Below are 17,300 nucleotides of genomic sequence, written 5' to 3' on the forward strand. Positions count from 1 at the left end.
ATGACCTTTAGCATGATAATTTGGGTAAAAATAGATTTGGTTTATAATTCTGTCTGTATTTACTTCGTAGGAATATGGGAACACATTCAAAAAAGCCGTAAGTTGTGGGCATTTTCATTATTTACTTCCAGCCTCATTTATTTCCTCTACCTCCTAATACTAAGGAAAAGAGAAAAAGAGTAAGGAAAAGAGTAAAAGATAAAAATAAATCAGAAGGAACAACATAAAACACCTGGGCATAATTACAGAACTGAGAAAAACCCATCCTGCCAAAACCAGTGCTTTCTACTAGTTGCAGGAAGGTGACATAGCCTCCAGAATGGCCAGAACAAGCCTCCAAAAGATCAACAGAAACTGCTGCATTGTTAAAACCATAAAAGATGTGAATTAATTGAAATAAAGCTGTGAAATAAAAAGCAAAAACAAGTGTAAATCAAAGTGCTTTCAAATTATACCTTTAAAAAATCCATATACGTAAGAAGCCTTGGAACCTGCCATCTGACTAGATTTGGTTTCAAGATTTCAATGATTTCACTCTCTTCCTTAGTATTTATTTTAAAAACCCCAACTATTTCCTTCAGCTCCCTGCCCTCTACTGGCACTCATTAAATGTATTGCAATAGGTGGATACTCAGCATCTTCACCTCCAATTCACTGCCACACCACAGTTCAGCATAATTACACCACTTAGGTATGATAACTTTAGAGTTCCAGGGTTATAAATTTAATATATGCCACTAATTAATCAGCTATGGCTTTCCAGGTGGTAATGTCATAATGACGTGATAAAAATATAATTACCACCTTGTCACAATACCTTGTTAAAGTGTAAATTACCCCTGTAACAGAGCCAATGGAAGTTCTGCCTCTGGTAGTCAGTATGCATTAAACTGTCTCAGAGCAAACAGATTGTCCTTTGGCAGACAGCAGGAATTACAAAAAGAGGAGGGGGAAGAAAAGCCTGTCAACCAGCGAAAAGAAAAACCATCAGAGCTGTTTTGTTTTAATTTTTGGTAAAAATAGAAATAAAATGGAAAACAGAGCTGCCAGTAGCTGGAACCTGGAGATGAGTAGTTTCTTCACTGTCCAGCAACAGAGCAGATCATAATAATCATTCTTACACTGACATACACAGTAGCAAACAAGGAAACCTAGTTTGGAAGGCACATAAAGAATTCACAGTCTCAAATCAGGCAAGTCTGTGTATGCTGCAGAGGTACCAGAAGGATCCTGGTTTCTGTGAAATGCAGTGTATCAGCTCTACTGCTCTTCACCATCTGCTACTAAGTGAACCAGGCAGATATAATGATGCTGCCTCCAGAGGGAACTGTTGGCTGGCCCACCAGGAGGGGAGGGGAGCATTAGCAACAACCATCCATGAGAGGCAAAGGAAAAAGGGCAATGAAAAACATAAGATGAATATTCCAATTAAAGAACAGGTTTCAGTCAGTTCTCAGGGCATCCTACTCTCTACTCTGTTAAGAAAGCTATTTAGAAATGTGCTTCAATGCTGTGTTGTGCTCTTAAGATAAGTCTTCAAGAGCAATGTTTTTTAGTAATTTTAACAGCATTCATTTGAATTGGAAATCATGAAAGAGAGGTCTTACATTAAACTCTGCCAGACAAGCAGAGTGTATTCATCCATTTCACAAGAAGGTATATTGATTTGCTCTAGATAATACTAAAACAATGAACAATGTGCTAAGTCTGTTGAAGACACATTGTAATAAACTAACCTGCTCCTTCCCAAGTGTGCATGGGCACACACAGATGTTCCATGTTAAATGCACAGCAGACAATTGCATATGCATACAAATGTCTGTGTTTGGGCACACAGAGTGAATAATGCACACTGCATTTTGAAAGCTGTAAATGGGGTATGGCATCAAATAAGATTCTATTCAAGCAAACTAGCACAAATGAAAGTTCTCATCATCATCTTTTCCCTTTCTTTTCCTCTGTCTTGACTCCCTCCCTCAGCTCCCTCTAGTATGTGCAGGTAAGTATTGCACAAGGAGCTCCTATTTTATTCTTTCTGTAGTAGATATAATTGTAATTAACTGAATTAGTTTAAAACCCCAAATATATTAGGAAAGTCAATTTTTAAAATTTTTCTTTTTTTCTGGTCACAGTTTTCCATGTCTGCCTGGGTAATACATTTTCTTTCTGCAACTTCCTATACATTTTCAAGCAGAGCAATAATCTCATCTTTTGAAGTACCGAAGTTTAAGAAGGAGCCAGCATGGCTTTGGAGCACATACTGAATTACAAAATATAACCATCTGCACATATCCAATAGGCAAATTATCTTTCTTTAACCTTATCTTTAGTTGATTCTAGCATAGTAGAATCAACTGAACTACAGCTGACAATAATATGTACTGTAAGATCAACAAAAGAACACTGAGGTTTGAGGTTTTTTTCCTTTCCTTTACAATAAACGAAGTAAGTTAGAATTAAAGCTGCCATTAAATTACATTGCTATGTGTGTAATAGCACCAAAAGAGCTAATTTCTCTTACTGATCTGTGTTTTGTAGCAACTAAACACAACAAGATGAATCACGATGAAGCAGAAGTCTCCACTCTGAGTATCCTTTTTTTCCCGTCAATTTAATATTGCTTTAACTTCATTTTTGATCCAGTGTGTTACAAAGCTCCCAAATCCATCACGGCGGACACTGAGACACCTTGGCTAAGTGCACCGGTCGTCAGTGGCCTTGCTTTTCAAAGTCAGTTCTGATTTCATTCATCATTCTGAGAGCTTATGAAATAAAGAATAATTACATAAGTGTTTTGAAGTCCAAGTGCTGCTGCTCTGGGCATAAAATCCAGTGTTCTATTTTTATGTAACAAATATCTTCTATGATACAACATATACCACTTGGATATAATTTCCTGGAAGCCCAAAATTGTGAGTGCAAATTGCAACAAGGTGTCTACAATTAGGGAAATTTTAGAAAATAAGCATTAATGAAATCTAAAATTTTAGGGCTTTGATTCAACTTTCAGTGACTTTACATTTGTCAGGAACTCAGCTCTTTCAAAATGACATAGAAATAATCAAACCCAGACATTAATGTGACTTCATAGGCCAAAGACAAGGTAAGTTCACAGGTAAGTCAGAAGGATAGAGCTCATTGGTTAATTTAGTTCTTGTTAATCTCTACATTACATATATAAAGAGGTGAAATCTCTATTTAATTTCCTAGGCAAAAAAAAAAAAAAGCTAGCATATCCAGTTTAACATATTATTGTAGGCAAAACAGTTTGGAGAGATAATAACTGGACATCAATAGTAACTGAAAAAACCCAGTGCTCCTTCCATTCTAATACTCTCAAGCTCCCAAATGAATACAGGCCTATTTCACAATGTTAGCAGGAACAATCAAACTCTGATGATAGGTGCAAATATACTACAGGTCTGTCTCTAAACCAAATTAGAATCACAGACTACATGTCTACTCTTAGTACAGTAATAAACACCAGCAAGCAATCGTTACATCCAATTAGGCTGAGTACTTTCCTTAACTGGGTCATTTACCAGTCTCTCTTGCTCTTAAAAGTAGATTAAATGTGTAAACTTACATTTAATTACCTGTAACAGAACCCTTATGGGCAACATGTTGGAGTGTCCTTAATTTTGTTTTAAAATAAAATGAAAGGAAGAAGGTAGACCTAAAATACATACAAAAAAGGTCTAGCTATTTCCTCAAATAATCTTTTGATCCATGGGTTGGTAGTGGTAGTACAGATGCTTACAAGATGGAGTCACATTCATGTTTCTTTTGTGAGCTTTAACTTGTAAAATAAAGGAACAACTGTGAAACAGAATTCTGTCCTGTCCCCTCCCCACCTCCACCCTCTCTAACTTTCTTTAGATCAGGGGCCAAATAAAAAAAAGAGATAAAAAGAAAAGGAAAAAAAAAAGAGACAGGAAGAACTTAACAGAACATAGAAACCTGAACTCCAAACCTATAAATGTCTCTGGGCAGCTGTAAGGTAAGAAGTAATGAGAAAAGTATTTGAAACCAGACCATATTGCTTAGGATGATTTTTAGCTCTCACCTGTCTCCAGAAGGTAAACCCCAAAAGGCTACAGGCTCTAAGTCTCTGTATCTTCTTCAGCACATCAATACATCTTCAAAAACCCTCAGTACAGAATACTTTCTCCTGTTTTGTAAAATAATGCTGCACTGTCCTTCACACGATGACACCACACTTGCTCATGTCCATCAAAGAGACATTGCAGCTCCCCCACCCCATCAACACAGCCCTGGCCAAAGCTAAAGGCAACGTGGAGCAGGGCTGAACCCCAGCTAGGAATCCCTCACACTTGCAGTGATGATGTGCTCCAAACCCAGCCCAGCTGATACAACCTGTACCTTCTAAGCAAACAGGAGGAGATCTGCATTTGCAGTCTGGGACTTCCAGGAGCCAGTTCTGGATGGCCACTCTGGTGCTCCTGGCACTTTGTGGGCGTGTGTTGAGCTGGCCTTGCTGTGCACATCAACACTTCCTCCCTCCACCAGCTAGGTCTGTGCACTGTGGGCCTGGTGCTGTAACTATGTAGGCTTGTCAGAAAAAGAAGGAACCTCTTTGTGCCATTCAATGGAGTTACAGCATGACAAGCAGGATTCAAGTCAGCCACATGCTTTGGGGTCTTTCTATCTAGTATTTTAACAGTACACAGCAAATGATGCTATATTCTAATGAATCCTATATATGCCCAAGAATAGTAATGCAGAACGTGTTTATTCTTTATTGCTATAATAAATATATAACTCTAATCAAGTTACAGAGCAGTTGTCATTTATAATGCTTTAGTATGTCTGTGGTATGATACAAGTAATACAAATATTAATTGATTTCCATAATAAAAACCCCAATTAATGGGTCTCTTTAGCAATGGAGCTAAAATTCTCTTTGCAGTTTGCTAAGCAAAAATGTTGATCAGGATGCAAAGCGCTGTCCCTCAGAGACAGCTAGTTCATTTTCAGTAGAAACAGAAAAGAATATGATGCCAAAGACTTCAAATCTCCTGTGGCTCTAGTCATAGTCCCATAGATACCCGTAGGGGAAATGACAGTGTGCAGACCCCATTTTCCTCTGTCCTAGGAGGTAAATGAGACTTGTCTTCCCCTTATAGCTCTCCTCAGACATACAAATTGTACCATTATCTGGTCAAGAGCATTTTGATTCAGAAGCCGTATTTGTAGCCTCTCACTGAAGTGTGATTCATAAGATTAGAGTTAATAGGGGAAAGAAGGCTCATCTGAATCAACCTGTACACTCATACACATCAACCATTAGCAATGATGTAAAATTAAACACTATTTTTGCACACAGCATGTATCCTCTGAACCTACACCCAATTCTCTCTGCAATCCTGTTAATTCAACATCACTCCTTTGAAATAACTCTTGATTTATATCAGCACAAGATTGGACTCACAACTCTGTATACAGTTACAGCAATTGTAAGAAATGTAATAACATTGACTAATGGCTCATGAACATCTATGGGCAAAATTTGTTTTGTTTACTTTATCAAAGGTGTGGGGCACACTTAAATGTCATTATTTTCTATATCATCACTGCCAGTTGAATCTCTACTTTATCCCTCATATTAAATAATTTTTAGCAGAAGTAAACATAACATTATTTAAAAGATGTAGAAGCAAGAGGTCAACAGAAAATACTAGTTCTGCTTCAGTTTGTTGCTAATAAAACATTTTAAAAAATATATATGTGCATATATATATGGAAAAACTGCCCTAAAGAACAAGCTGCAGAATTTTTCTGGCATGTGTCACAATGTTTAAGGTTTAGAATGGCAATGAACTCTGTTGAAAAAGCCTTTTGAGCACACAGGAGTATTGCCATTTGCCCGGCAGGCACTGATTTCAGAGGCAGCTGAAACTGCGCCCACTGAACTGCCAGGACTGCACTGCTCTAGCTCAGCATGGTTGCTGGAGACATAAGGTCCTGCTCAGAGCTCCAGCCTCTCCTCTGCCTTCTGTCTGGGCTCACAAAAGGCTTGAGGACTCAGGAAAGACAAGGGGTGTGAAGTCACAGGCACCAAAATCAACAAAGGGTTCTGCAGGTATTTATTTCACTGCTACAACACAATGACTGTCTGGAAGTACTACGAAGAGCTCAGATCAAAATCAGTCCTGAAGACAGGAGAGATGGGTTATAATAAACAAAGCCCATAAATTGTATGATCCTGGTCTCTTCTGAAGAGCAAGCTCTACCACAGTGAGCTGAGCCACACCAGTGAGCACAGGGTGACACAAAACCACATCGGGTCTTGGATACGAACAAATGTAAGTATCTCTCCCTGCACTGTAAATCCTACATGCATTGCTTTGGGCGCTGTACATCTTAGTTGATCCCCACATGTAAAATACCAAGCCATGCTCCTCCATCATTATTTTTGAGCTGTGTATAGGAATTAGAAATACAAACAAATTATATCTATTTGTAAATAGGTAGCCAAGACTCATGAACACACAGAGATGATGAGAGCTGGAATGTAAATGTCCAGTGTAAGGAACCCATCCCAAAGGTGTGTCTGGGTTACAGGGACACATGTTTTGCTCACACACACTCTTCAACCTTCTGAAGCATGGCTATGAGGACTGCGCAAAAATGAAACATCTCTCAGCTCAGAAACCAGACCATGTGTGCATTCACTGACCAACACACCAACAGGAAACAGGTATGCTTCTACTTCACTTTGTGGTATTCTACAGATGTATTTTAAACCACTGCACAGCTAGGCCACCAAAACACTGTCCTATGGGAGAATCTTCTGACAGGTACCAACCTATAAATCATGTCAATGCAATTCCTACTCACAAGCATATCAGGGCATTGGCTAAAAACAAAACCAAACCAAACCAAAATAAGAGAGAGGAAAACACATTATAATTTGATTTTGAGTAGGACAAAAACTGTGTTCTGCCTCACATTTTTCATACATTAACCATATTGCCCTAGCGGGGTAAACACACCTGTCAAAACTTGCAAGCTTTCTTAGCTATACCTCAGTTTCAGAGTGGTGAACACAGAAATCACATCATTTAAATAAATGCCATGTTACATGACAGCTTTTTTTATGCTACACGATAATCTGAGAAGCATGGGTTGTCAGTGGAGGCAGAAATGGGCCCAAGGCACTTCCATTTCACTTGAGCATCAGTAAGACTGAAAAGAGAAGGAGTGAGCATTAGGTCACTACAGAGCAGCTCTGAAGGAGATTTTTCTTCTGGGAGAATTTATATTTAGTTTCATAAATAAAATCAGTCCATTGGAATGAGAGAGACAGCCTTCCCTAGATATATTACTAAAAATAAGTTAACATATATATCTGCTTCTCCTTGAAAAATAAAAATTGTTACTAGCTGAACATTGATGAGGTAGTTATATCACAGAAATTCTACAGCACTGCCATTAAAAATTCAGATTACATGTAGAAATTTCAATTTTTCACCCTTTTATCTCAGAGCTCAGCTCTAGAATTTTACAAATTTTTTCTTCTCATTCTGTATTTGTAAGCTCCATGTTGCCTTTAATTAAGATCTCCCAAGACTACTTGTTTGCTTTTAAAGAATAAAACATGCTTACTAAATGAATTTTATCAGACTTTAGCAGGTTTTAAATCTATTTAGAAGATGTCACTGCAATGGAGGCCAAAATTTTTTCTAAGGTCAGTGAGGAAATATCCTACCCTTAAAATGCCAGTTGAAACAGAGAAATTCTGCTGTTTTTAATGGAATTCTTTAAGAGTTATACTGGCCTAAGATAAAAATCTGGCCCAAAATAAAGGAGCTTATTTTCCCCCTACATTAGTTGCAGATAATTTCTTAGATAATTAAATACCCCAAACTATGGTCTTTGTAGTATCATGTTACCAGTTTAACCATGGACATAAACAGGATGGTAAATCTATCACCTTTTAAAAATAACATCCCACACATTTTTGTGTAAATTATGCACCCCATAAATTTTACAATTATTGACTACACAGTGGATTAAATTAATTTCTACACAGTTACTGTAATATCAGCTTTGACAAAGAGTTTCTGGCAAGAGCTCTTGGATCATATGTTTGTGTGTGAAGGCCTTTAAAGCATTGCAGTCCCATATGTGCACCCACAAAGGTAACTCAAGAGGCTTTACAGGGCATGCACTGTCATTTAATGTAAACCCCAATGCTTTTAAGTCAGGCTGCTTGACAAAAGCAAAATAAGTAACCTAGGAGAAAAATCAGAATTCTACAGCTTCTCTCTCTGCAGAACATTGTCAGACTCCTATCACCACCTGTCACTCCTGGTTACTTTTCCTTAAAGTATTATTTCTGTAGTATTAATTTGCTGAATAATTCAAATTTAAGTGATTCCAAAATAATGCCCACAATGACACACTTATCTTTTTAGAGGCAAAAAAACATTTTAAGATTAATCAAACTTCAGTTGGTGCATACAGGTGAGTTCAACTCATGATCTCTGTAATCTGTATTATTCTGTATTGTCAAGATGACCACCAAGATGTGTTTTAGAAGTAAAAGAATCCTGCTCTGAAGAGTTTCCAATCTGAAAAGCAAGGTTGGTGAGCAAGTAAATAGATGTGTATAAGAAAAATATGGACAGTCTGCTGATATAATTAAGTTTTAAAAAGTTATGAAGAAAGGCAAGAAGCGGATATTGCCTTAAAAACTGCAGAGATATGCAGGGAAAAAAATCTGGTTAGCCTACAGAGTGAGATCATTTGAATTGCAACTCAAAAATGCAGAAAAAAATGGAAAATATTTGTTATTTGTTACTTTTAGAAGCATTTCAATAGAAAACATACACTTAATGGCTATTTAGACAGTTTCACCGCTTTTTTTGGCCATCTTTTCCTGGAGGAAATAAAACCAGATTTAAAAGGAAAGATGTTAACATTTTTAAAGAAAAACTTTCCTTTTTCTGTGGTAACAAATATAATGCCAGAAACTCTCAACTTGCCAAATTCATCCTTTTACCAAGCTTCTACTCATCTTTGTCTAATCACTTTTCCTTTTTCCCCACATCCTTCGCCATCACCTGTTGATTCTTGTTGATTAAAGCAATGACTGAGGTGTCTACTGCTGACCAGGAGGCTAATTGTAGCCAGTGATCCTGGCACAATCTGGATTTTCATGCTAACACAAACGGAGAAGGCTTCATTTTTCTTCCACAGAAATACAAATCTGATCTGGTTGCTGCTACTCAGTGGCAACAGTGGGGAGCAGACGGTGCCAGGAAGGAACAAAGCTGCTTGGAAGCAGACTAATGTTTGGAGCAGGATTCTCTGCTGAATGCACTTGTCAAACTCAACTTTTGAGCCTGTATTGATTTATTCAGCCAGTCTCTTATTTCCTTGCTTCTTTAATTCTTAAATACCTGTGCATTCGCACATTCAGGATAAAAGTGGAAGAGTGGTGCTCTCCTCCTGCAGCTCTGAGCTTTCCAAGCAGCCTCTGTTTCCCAGGGAGCCAAGCAGTGCCCCCCTCCATGGAGAGGGGGCTGTCCCTCCCCACCCATGCATCTGATTCCAGCAAAGGGCGAGCTTCAAGCCTAACCTATTCCTAGAGTTTGGCTTGGCCTTAGAGAGCCAAACCTCCTTTCTCTTTTTTATCTACTTCTAACATACTTTAATTTTTGCATACATTTCCCTCAGCAATTTGAGAGCACAGCTTCATATACTCTCATCTTCTCCAGTCTCCTCCAGAAGCCAACACACAACACATATCCAGTACAGACATCTAATATGCTTTACTTTGTCTTTCCAAATATCTGTTTTGACTGCACACACACAAGACCATTTTATGTTTTCTGTATGTTACTTTTCACAACAAAACAACTGTGCCCTGATTTTTGAAATGTTCAAGCTATCTAGACAAGCAGGAAATCAAAAACAATTCTTAGGTTCTTTTATAATATTTGGTTTTAGCCAAGTATAAAAATGTCAGCGCAAAAGGCAGATACTTATATTTCATGATGTGCCAGAAATTAAAAGAAATTGCATTTTTAGCATTCTACTAACTAAAGCGTTTTATTGCTCACAAAAGGATTTTCATATTTTTGTAGGAATTTACAGCAGACAATAGGTATTGTAATCTAATCCACTGCAATTGTAATTTTTGACCAAATTGCTGTTGATAAATAATGCAAGTATTACGTTATTAAATTTTTTACAATTAGGTGACTGAGAAAGCTGTTTATTGCCTTCCGTTCTACCCTCTGTTAATAAGATCGTTGTTGCAGATGTTCATGTGTGCTGCATTGATGTTTAATGGTGCATGATGCTCTAGGTGGTTCCCATAACCTTGCTTTGTCTACTATGAGCTGACTCAATTGATATGATAATAGAGAAAAGAGGTCTGAAACAAGCTGGGCTGTACTGGCACAATTTGCATAACCTTTAAATTTGCCATCACTTGATAGCCAACTGCTCCTAAAAATTCTTATTCAGTTGTCAGCGAGGACAATGTACTGTACAAACAGCATTCTGCACTTGGACAGGTGCGGAGGGAAGAGAGGGCATGCACACTTTGCTGCACTCTTCTATTCTATCAAGAAATGTACTTATTATCAAATTTATACAGCAAACAATTTGGAGTACAGTTCTGCAGTTCCATTTTTGATCAATTGCTATTAGACACAACACATGGCCTGGCATCTTTTCAGGTTCACAGTACAGTATCACAGTGTCACATAACAAGGGACATAAATATTTGGTTCCATAGACTCCTCTCTGATGTAGTTTTGACTGCTAATCCCTGGGGCAGGCATAAGAATCAGGATGGATTAGGAAGGCAGTGGGGGGCACAGGGTAGTGAACTACAGCAAACAAAATCAGTGTATGCAGCCTCCCAAACTTTAAATCTGCTGTCAGACTACTCTGTGCATTCTTTTTGAACAAACATTAATGTTATATCATTCAGTAGGTATAGCCAAAACATAACAATATAAAACCAGTCCATGTTTACCCTATTCACTAAATCTGCTGTCTGTATATACTCTATGCCAGATCTGCTTACTTTACTGTCTTTATTATTCATAACAAAGAAAACAGAGTGAAAATAAGACAGAGCCTACTTTCATTCACATGGGATCAACTACAAAACTACATAAACATTATTTTTGCCATCCAGAGGTTTATATCGTAACTGCCACTTCACAGTCTATAATATGCTCAGGTGTGTCAAGGCCAGGTCATTGGTATCAGACTGACAAGCACAGCCTACGTTTCACATATGGCATTTAAATAATTTCCACTTTGCAGTATCTCTAAGACCTACTGTGGAAATCACTGAGCCAAACTGATCATAAAATCTCACAATTCCACCTTTAGACAATTAACCATTTCAAAGCACTCCAATTAGCCTCCCACATGCCCTCAGAGTTCATTCTAGACATTTTGTCATCTTGCACAAAATAAATTCCAAGTCCCCAAAGTCAGGCAAAGCAGGACCCATTCAAATCCCCTTTGTCTGCTTTTTCCACTACAGAGGATCTCTGCTCTGTCCCTCCTGGAGCTAAGGATTCGTCTTCCATTCAGCCATCTACTTCCCACAACTTTCTCTGTCTGAAATTGGATGCTACAGCAGAGAAACTTCTAATCAAAGGGTCAGTTCCTGCAGTTAATTTTCATCCAGGGACACCATACATACCCACATTTTACTCTCCTTCCATTCTGTGCAATTATTCTATAGAGATTATTTGAGCAGGTGAAGATTAGAGGCTTGAAAACATAAGTTCCATCATTTATGGCAAAAGCATAACGCAGATAGCTGCAATTTAAACTTTTCTACAATGTTCATTCAACTGTAATCACAAGATGGGAAATAAAATCTCTAAATTAAAGATGATGGGCTACCAGAGTCTGTAGGGCACCTTCTGAGTACAGATTCTGCTGTTTAAACTCCTCTGTGATAATTTGTTATGAAGTGAACTGCTGCCAAGTAAAAAACAGGCTAACACTGCCAAAATAATGGAAAAAATATCTCCTAGAGAAGACAATCTGCCTAGGTGCCAGTGGTCAAAGGGTGCAGTTCTTTGTGCCCCTCACTTCTACCACACAAAGACCTCCAGGTGAAATGTGTTTTCAAATCTTTCAGCTCACATGAAGTTTGCTTTCTCTATAACCTCTAGGTAAGCTACAAAAATTGAATCACAGATTCCAGACAAGGTACAACACACATAAAAGACACATGAATCAGTATAATCCATTATATTCATGAATGTTTTAAGTTCTCCATGACCATAATCAATAGCCAATGAAGTTAATGAGATCTTTCCATTGATTTCAGAAGACACAGTCTTGAGCCTCAGAGGCAGCAACATCACATTCTCTCAAGCACTCCAGCTGACAACACACACTTTGATAATTTGCCTCTTCCCACCCAGAATTTCAGGAATAAACAAGAGATGCTATATCTTATTTCAAAGTGGTTTTGTGGAATGAGCAATATACCATTATATAGGTCCATATGGAGCATTTAGTGTCTTTAACTGAAGAGCAGTCAAGGCCACAGTAGTTACCCACGTTGTTAATGCCAGAATGAGATCCATAAACAAGATCTGTTATTTATTTAAGGAAACACAAAAAAGGCCTGAATGTGTCATCCTCCCAAAAGGCTGAGATTTTGTTTTGCTTTAACTTTGGTCCCTGGAAAGCAGTGATTCTAACTCTTATGTCTTCTAACAGATGTAAGCCCATCCAATATATTTAAAGATTGATAAGTAGAGTTTTTAGTTCAAACTGGCCTTGACCTTGGGCAGTATGACATTATCTGAAAACCATTAATGGTCTGAAACTAAAGGAAAAGCTCATTAATAAAAGCAAAACCATACAAAGGTACAAAGGCAAAACAAAAAAACCAACAACCCCAAAACAACAAAAAAACGAAGTTTTATTAAAACTATTGATCCTGACCTAGGGCACTACAGACATTGATCTTCCCACATCTCCACAGGAAAAAAACAACTTAAGCCAACAAATTATTGATCTATTATGAAACCTGCTGAACAAGCCATACATTTAATTTCTTACAATGAAAAAAATAATCACACCAAATTAGGCTACTGAGAAAATCTATTTCTCAAAAATTATTGGTAAAAAAATACTATTGGATTAATTTCATAAAACAGACATCCTGTTAGTATGATTCAACCCTAAAATGTTGGGCGGTGAGAAGCGTAAGCACTGTAAACCTTTAAAGCACAGGTTTCAGATTTCAACTCATTAAAGCATATGTTCTTCAGGAGAAATGGCAAGTGTCCAACACTGAATATTGCAGGAACATCGAATGACTGCACAGAAAAGGACAGTGGTGAACTTTAAACTTAAAGCATAAATTTAATTAAAAGTGTCTAGGATTATTATTTTCTATGAAACTGAATACTATAGATTTGGATTTTCTTCAGTTTTTTCAAAAACTCATAAAGATATATTTAGGCTGACATAACACTGTAGATGTAGGGACAGTTGCTGAAACACCAGAAGTCACCAGAATTCCCTGTTTGGTGCACAGGGAGACAGGTGGGCAGGGGTGGGAAGGTAGGTAGGTAGGTGGGTAGGTAGGTGTTATTTTCAGAAAACAGGGATAACCTTGACAAAGCTGCATCAATTACATGTATATGTGAAAAGCACAATTTAAACTTGGAAAGCAGTTCCGCTTCCAGTGCTTCCCAATTACTGACTCTGCTGTTTCACCATCCTTTCCAGTTGAGATCTATAATAAAATTGGTGGTTTTCAGCATAAGACCTAATAGAGTTTGTTTTCCTTCTGTGGCTCTGTCCCTGTATTCTTTGCTCTTTGCTTTGCAGACATCATTCTACAGCATTATCAGCCAACGCTGAAGTTACTTCTATTCCAACTTTGGAACTTGAGTCTTTGTTGCTAGATGGAAATTCAAAACAAGGCACCATGTTTATGCCTCATACCCTCCCACCCCCAAACCACTGCAGTTTAGAGGTACTTTCTTTCCAGAAAGAGAATGGTTATTTGGGATTTAATGGCCCCTAAATCAGTATGTTACTGTAAATTCCTTCAATTTTGCTCTGCAGAGTCAAGCAAGAAAGGCCTGAAGTGATTTAAGGGGTTGCCTTACCAAAATCCCCCTGCCTAAGTCCAGTTTCAATGCTAACTGTGTGTGCCTGCTCTAGGGTAGCATCTCCTGCCTAGATAAACCATTTCTGAGGGAGCAGTGCAGCAGGCACTGTCTTCTTGTGAGATATTTAAATTAATTTGGGATAGTAAAAACAAAAGCCGAGTGCGAAGAATGGTAAAAGTGTCCAAGATTAAAGGGCTATAGAATTCTTTGTCAATCAATGCAAAAAAGGTGCCCATATAAAAAATTATCTAGCTTTAAACACTCAATGATGGGCTCTAAACCACAAATTACCATACCATAAAGAAAATTTGAAGTTATAACAGATAATTCTATGAAAATGTCAGATCAATCATAAGTGGCAGCCAGAAAAGCAAGTAAACTGTTAGGAACTACTAAGAGAGGAATACAGAACAAAGAAAACAACAAAATTAAGCCACTTTGTAAATTCCTCAGGAACCTGCAAGTTGAACATTCTGGTCCCCCACTCACAAAGACAATGCAGACCTGCAAAAAGGTGCAGTGAAAGGTGGCTCAGAGTGTCAGAATTATGGATCAAACACAGAACAAGTAAACAGAATACAAAAAGAGTCTGGAAAAAAGACTAGTGCAGGGGAGCTAAGCAAGAGTTCTTCTAAATCCAAAGTAAAAAGACCTTGTACATGAAATGGTTATGGACTGACCAAGCAGTACAAGCAGCTGAAGGCAGACAGGAGCACTTGTGTCTGAATCCAAACAAATAAGGGGAGGTATTTCTTTACATAACACAGTCTCTGTGACACTCCTTATCACAAGACATGTATAATAAAATCCTATTCTGGCCTATTCAGCACAAAGACAACATCTCTGGTTCACAAATCCCCAAGCAACATTTTGCTGGAGTGTAACATGGAACTATTACTCCAGATTTGCTCTGGTTTTATCTCCTTTCCCAAGTTCCCACTGCTGTACACTTGCAAACATCACGTTAGAGATAAATCTTTGATCTGCCTCAGTCTTGTTTCTACTCTTTCATTCTGTATTGCCACTCCAATATCATATAATTTCTACTACCTAAGCAGTGGATTTAGCTATTAATAGTTATGTCTCCAAGAATCCTTTTTAGAATTACAGTATAAAAACTGAATTCCTAAATCTATGTATCAGTATCTGAGAAACAAGTACAGAAATTCTTCCTTGGAAGAATAAATACAGGCTAGTTCTAAGGAATGGAGTAGGGGCTCATATTTATTGTCATTTAACAAACATGCATTTTTCCATAGCCTAAAGGGGTAATTTTTCCTCAGAATTGTAGAATGTAAACTCATTGTAGCACCTGAAAATGGAGCTAGGTTTGATATTCCTTACTCCTGGTGATTATACATGAATAAGGGATTTCCCATCTTACTCTCAATTTCTGGGCTAAATTGGTGTATTGACACAATAGACCAGAGAAGAATACTTTTCTTAAATCAATATGAAATTACTGAAACACACGCATGTGCCTATTTACATATGTGCATACACATTCTTTGAGGTGCAACAGTTGGTACACTTCTAAGTTCAATCAAGATATCTATATCCACGAATTTAGGTTTTAATAATGTGTTTCACCTCTCCAATAAAATGCTCTTCCACTCCCACACAGCATAAATGCATGAAAGGTCTCAGTTACAAAAAGGTATTACCAGCTTTGCTATTCATTAATCCCTACCAACAAATGCTAATTATTAATTTAGATTTTTTGTTTCATAAGACACAAAAAACCTGATTATTGTGGACTTTCTGGCTTACTTGTTAAGCCATTAGGGGACTAAAATGTCTTTTTTTTCTAAACCCACTTTTGTTTTTGAAATTATCCGTTCCATTTGTGAATATAAATGTATAGGGAAGAGTGAAAGTGTGCAATTGTGTGAAAAAGAGAGCACATGGTAATAAAACTCAGCTGCTGTTTCCCTGGGTCCAAGGTACTACTCTGGTGTGTATAAATGCATAGGAAGCCCAGCTGATAAAAAAAGGGCAAGTCAAGGTTTTCCTGTCTGGAAGGCCAAGCAGGAAAGCTGTAAGCAAGGAAAAAAAATCCCATCTTTCCTTGCTTCTTAGAGAAGAACACATTATACTCAGGAACTTAGAGAAGAAGAGCTGCAAACAGACCCACCCTAAAATGTCAGCAGTGTCAACAGTATTAAATTCTTCTCTGTTATACAGGTAGGCTTACAGGGCAACATGTTGGTCTGGGATTGCAGCACAACGTGACAAAGAAAACCTACTGGCCTCTGTTTAGAGTGAACTACATGCTTGAACATCAGCCCTCTGTATTCCCCTCAAAAAGCATACCCCATCATGCTATTGTGATCTAAGAATGGCTCTTAAAATCTCTCATTCTGTATCCAGAATGTGATAAACCTTCTTAAAGGAAGGGTTTTTAAAAATCTCCTAAAATACTTGAGATCTAACATATACTTACAAAGTAAAAGGAGTTTCATAATTCACAAAACATACTCTCATTTGTCATTATTTTAATTAAGATCAGGTTTTAGTTCTATTCCAACATAGCAAATTTTAATTTGTGAGCATATCTGTATATATTACCACAAGAACAGCTGTACTGGGTGACACCAACACCCATTCAGCTCAGTCTCCTGTTTCAGATAACACGTAGAGGCAAATGCCTACTATTTCTTCAACAGCAAGAGCTTGGTAGGCAGGCTCCAAAATTTGGTAACATTGCAATTTTATTGTGGCATATTAACTTGGCTACACTGCACTGACTTTAATTTACTAGATCAAACAACAATGATAACACAAAAATCTACAGAACTGTTTCTGCATGCACCATGTGGTAGGTGCACTAATGAAGTTTTAAGATGAACTTCTCTCTTTTTACCACATTTGCCCAGACTGCTAATAGATTTCCTGAAATATCTCAAGTAATATGTCCCAAAAAATGAAGATTTAAGTGGTTAGTAAGCCCAACTTGGCTTTAATGCTTGAATCCTTAGAAAAATCCATTTTCACTGCCATAGTCTAGCAAATGAGGTTATTACAAACATGCCCTTAAATAGAGGTGGTCCTGCAAACATCAGGGGGAAAAAAGAATGGAAAATTCTATGTTCACCTCTGAACATGCCAGATTTCATCATTCATAACTTGAAAAATGTTGAAGTGATTTTCTTT

The 17,300-nt window shown here is 37.6% G+C and overlaps 1 protein-coding gene across 2 annotated transcripts in view; it reads right to left on the reverse strand.

The window, feature by feature from the left end:
• The window catches only part of ADK (adenosine kinase), a 268,376-nt gene that overhangs the window by 18,377 nt on the left and 232,699 nt on the right, over nucleotides 1-17,300 (reverse strand). The window lies entirely within an intron of this gene.

Source organism: Camarhynchus parvulus, chromosome 6 (assembly GCF_901933205.1).
Source record: "Camarhynchus parvulus chromosome 6, STF_HiC, whole genome shotgun sequence".
NCBI lineage: Eukaryota > Metazoa > Chordata > Aves > Passeriformes > Thraupidae > Camarhynchus > Camarhynchus parvulus.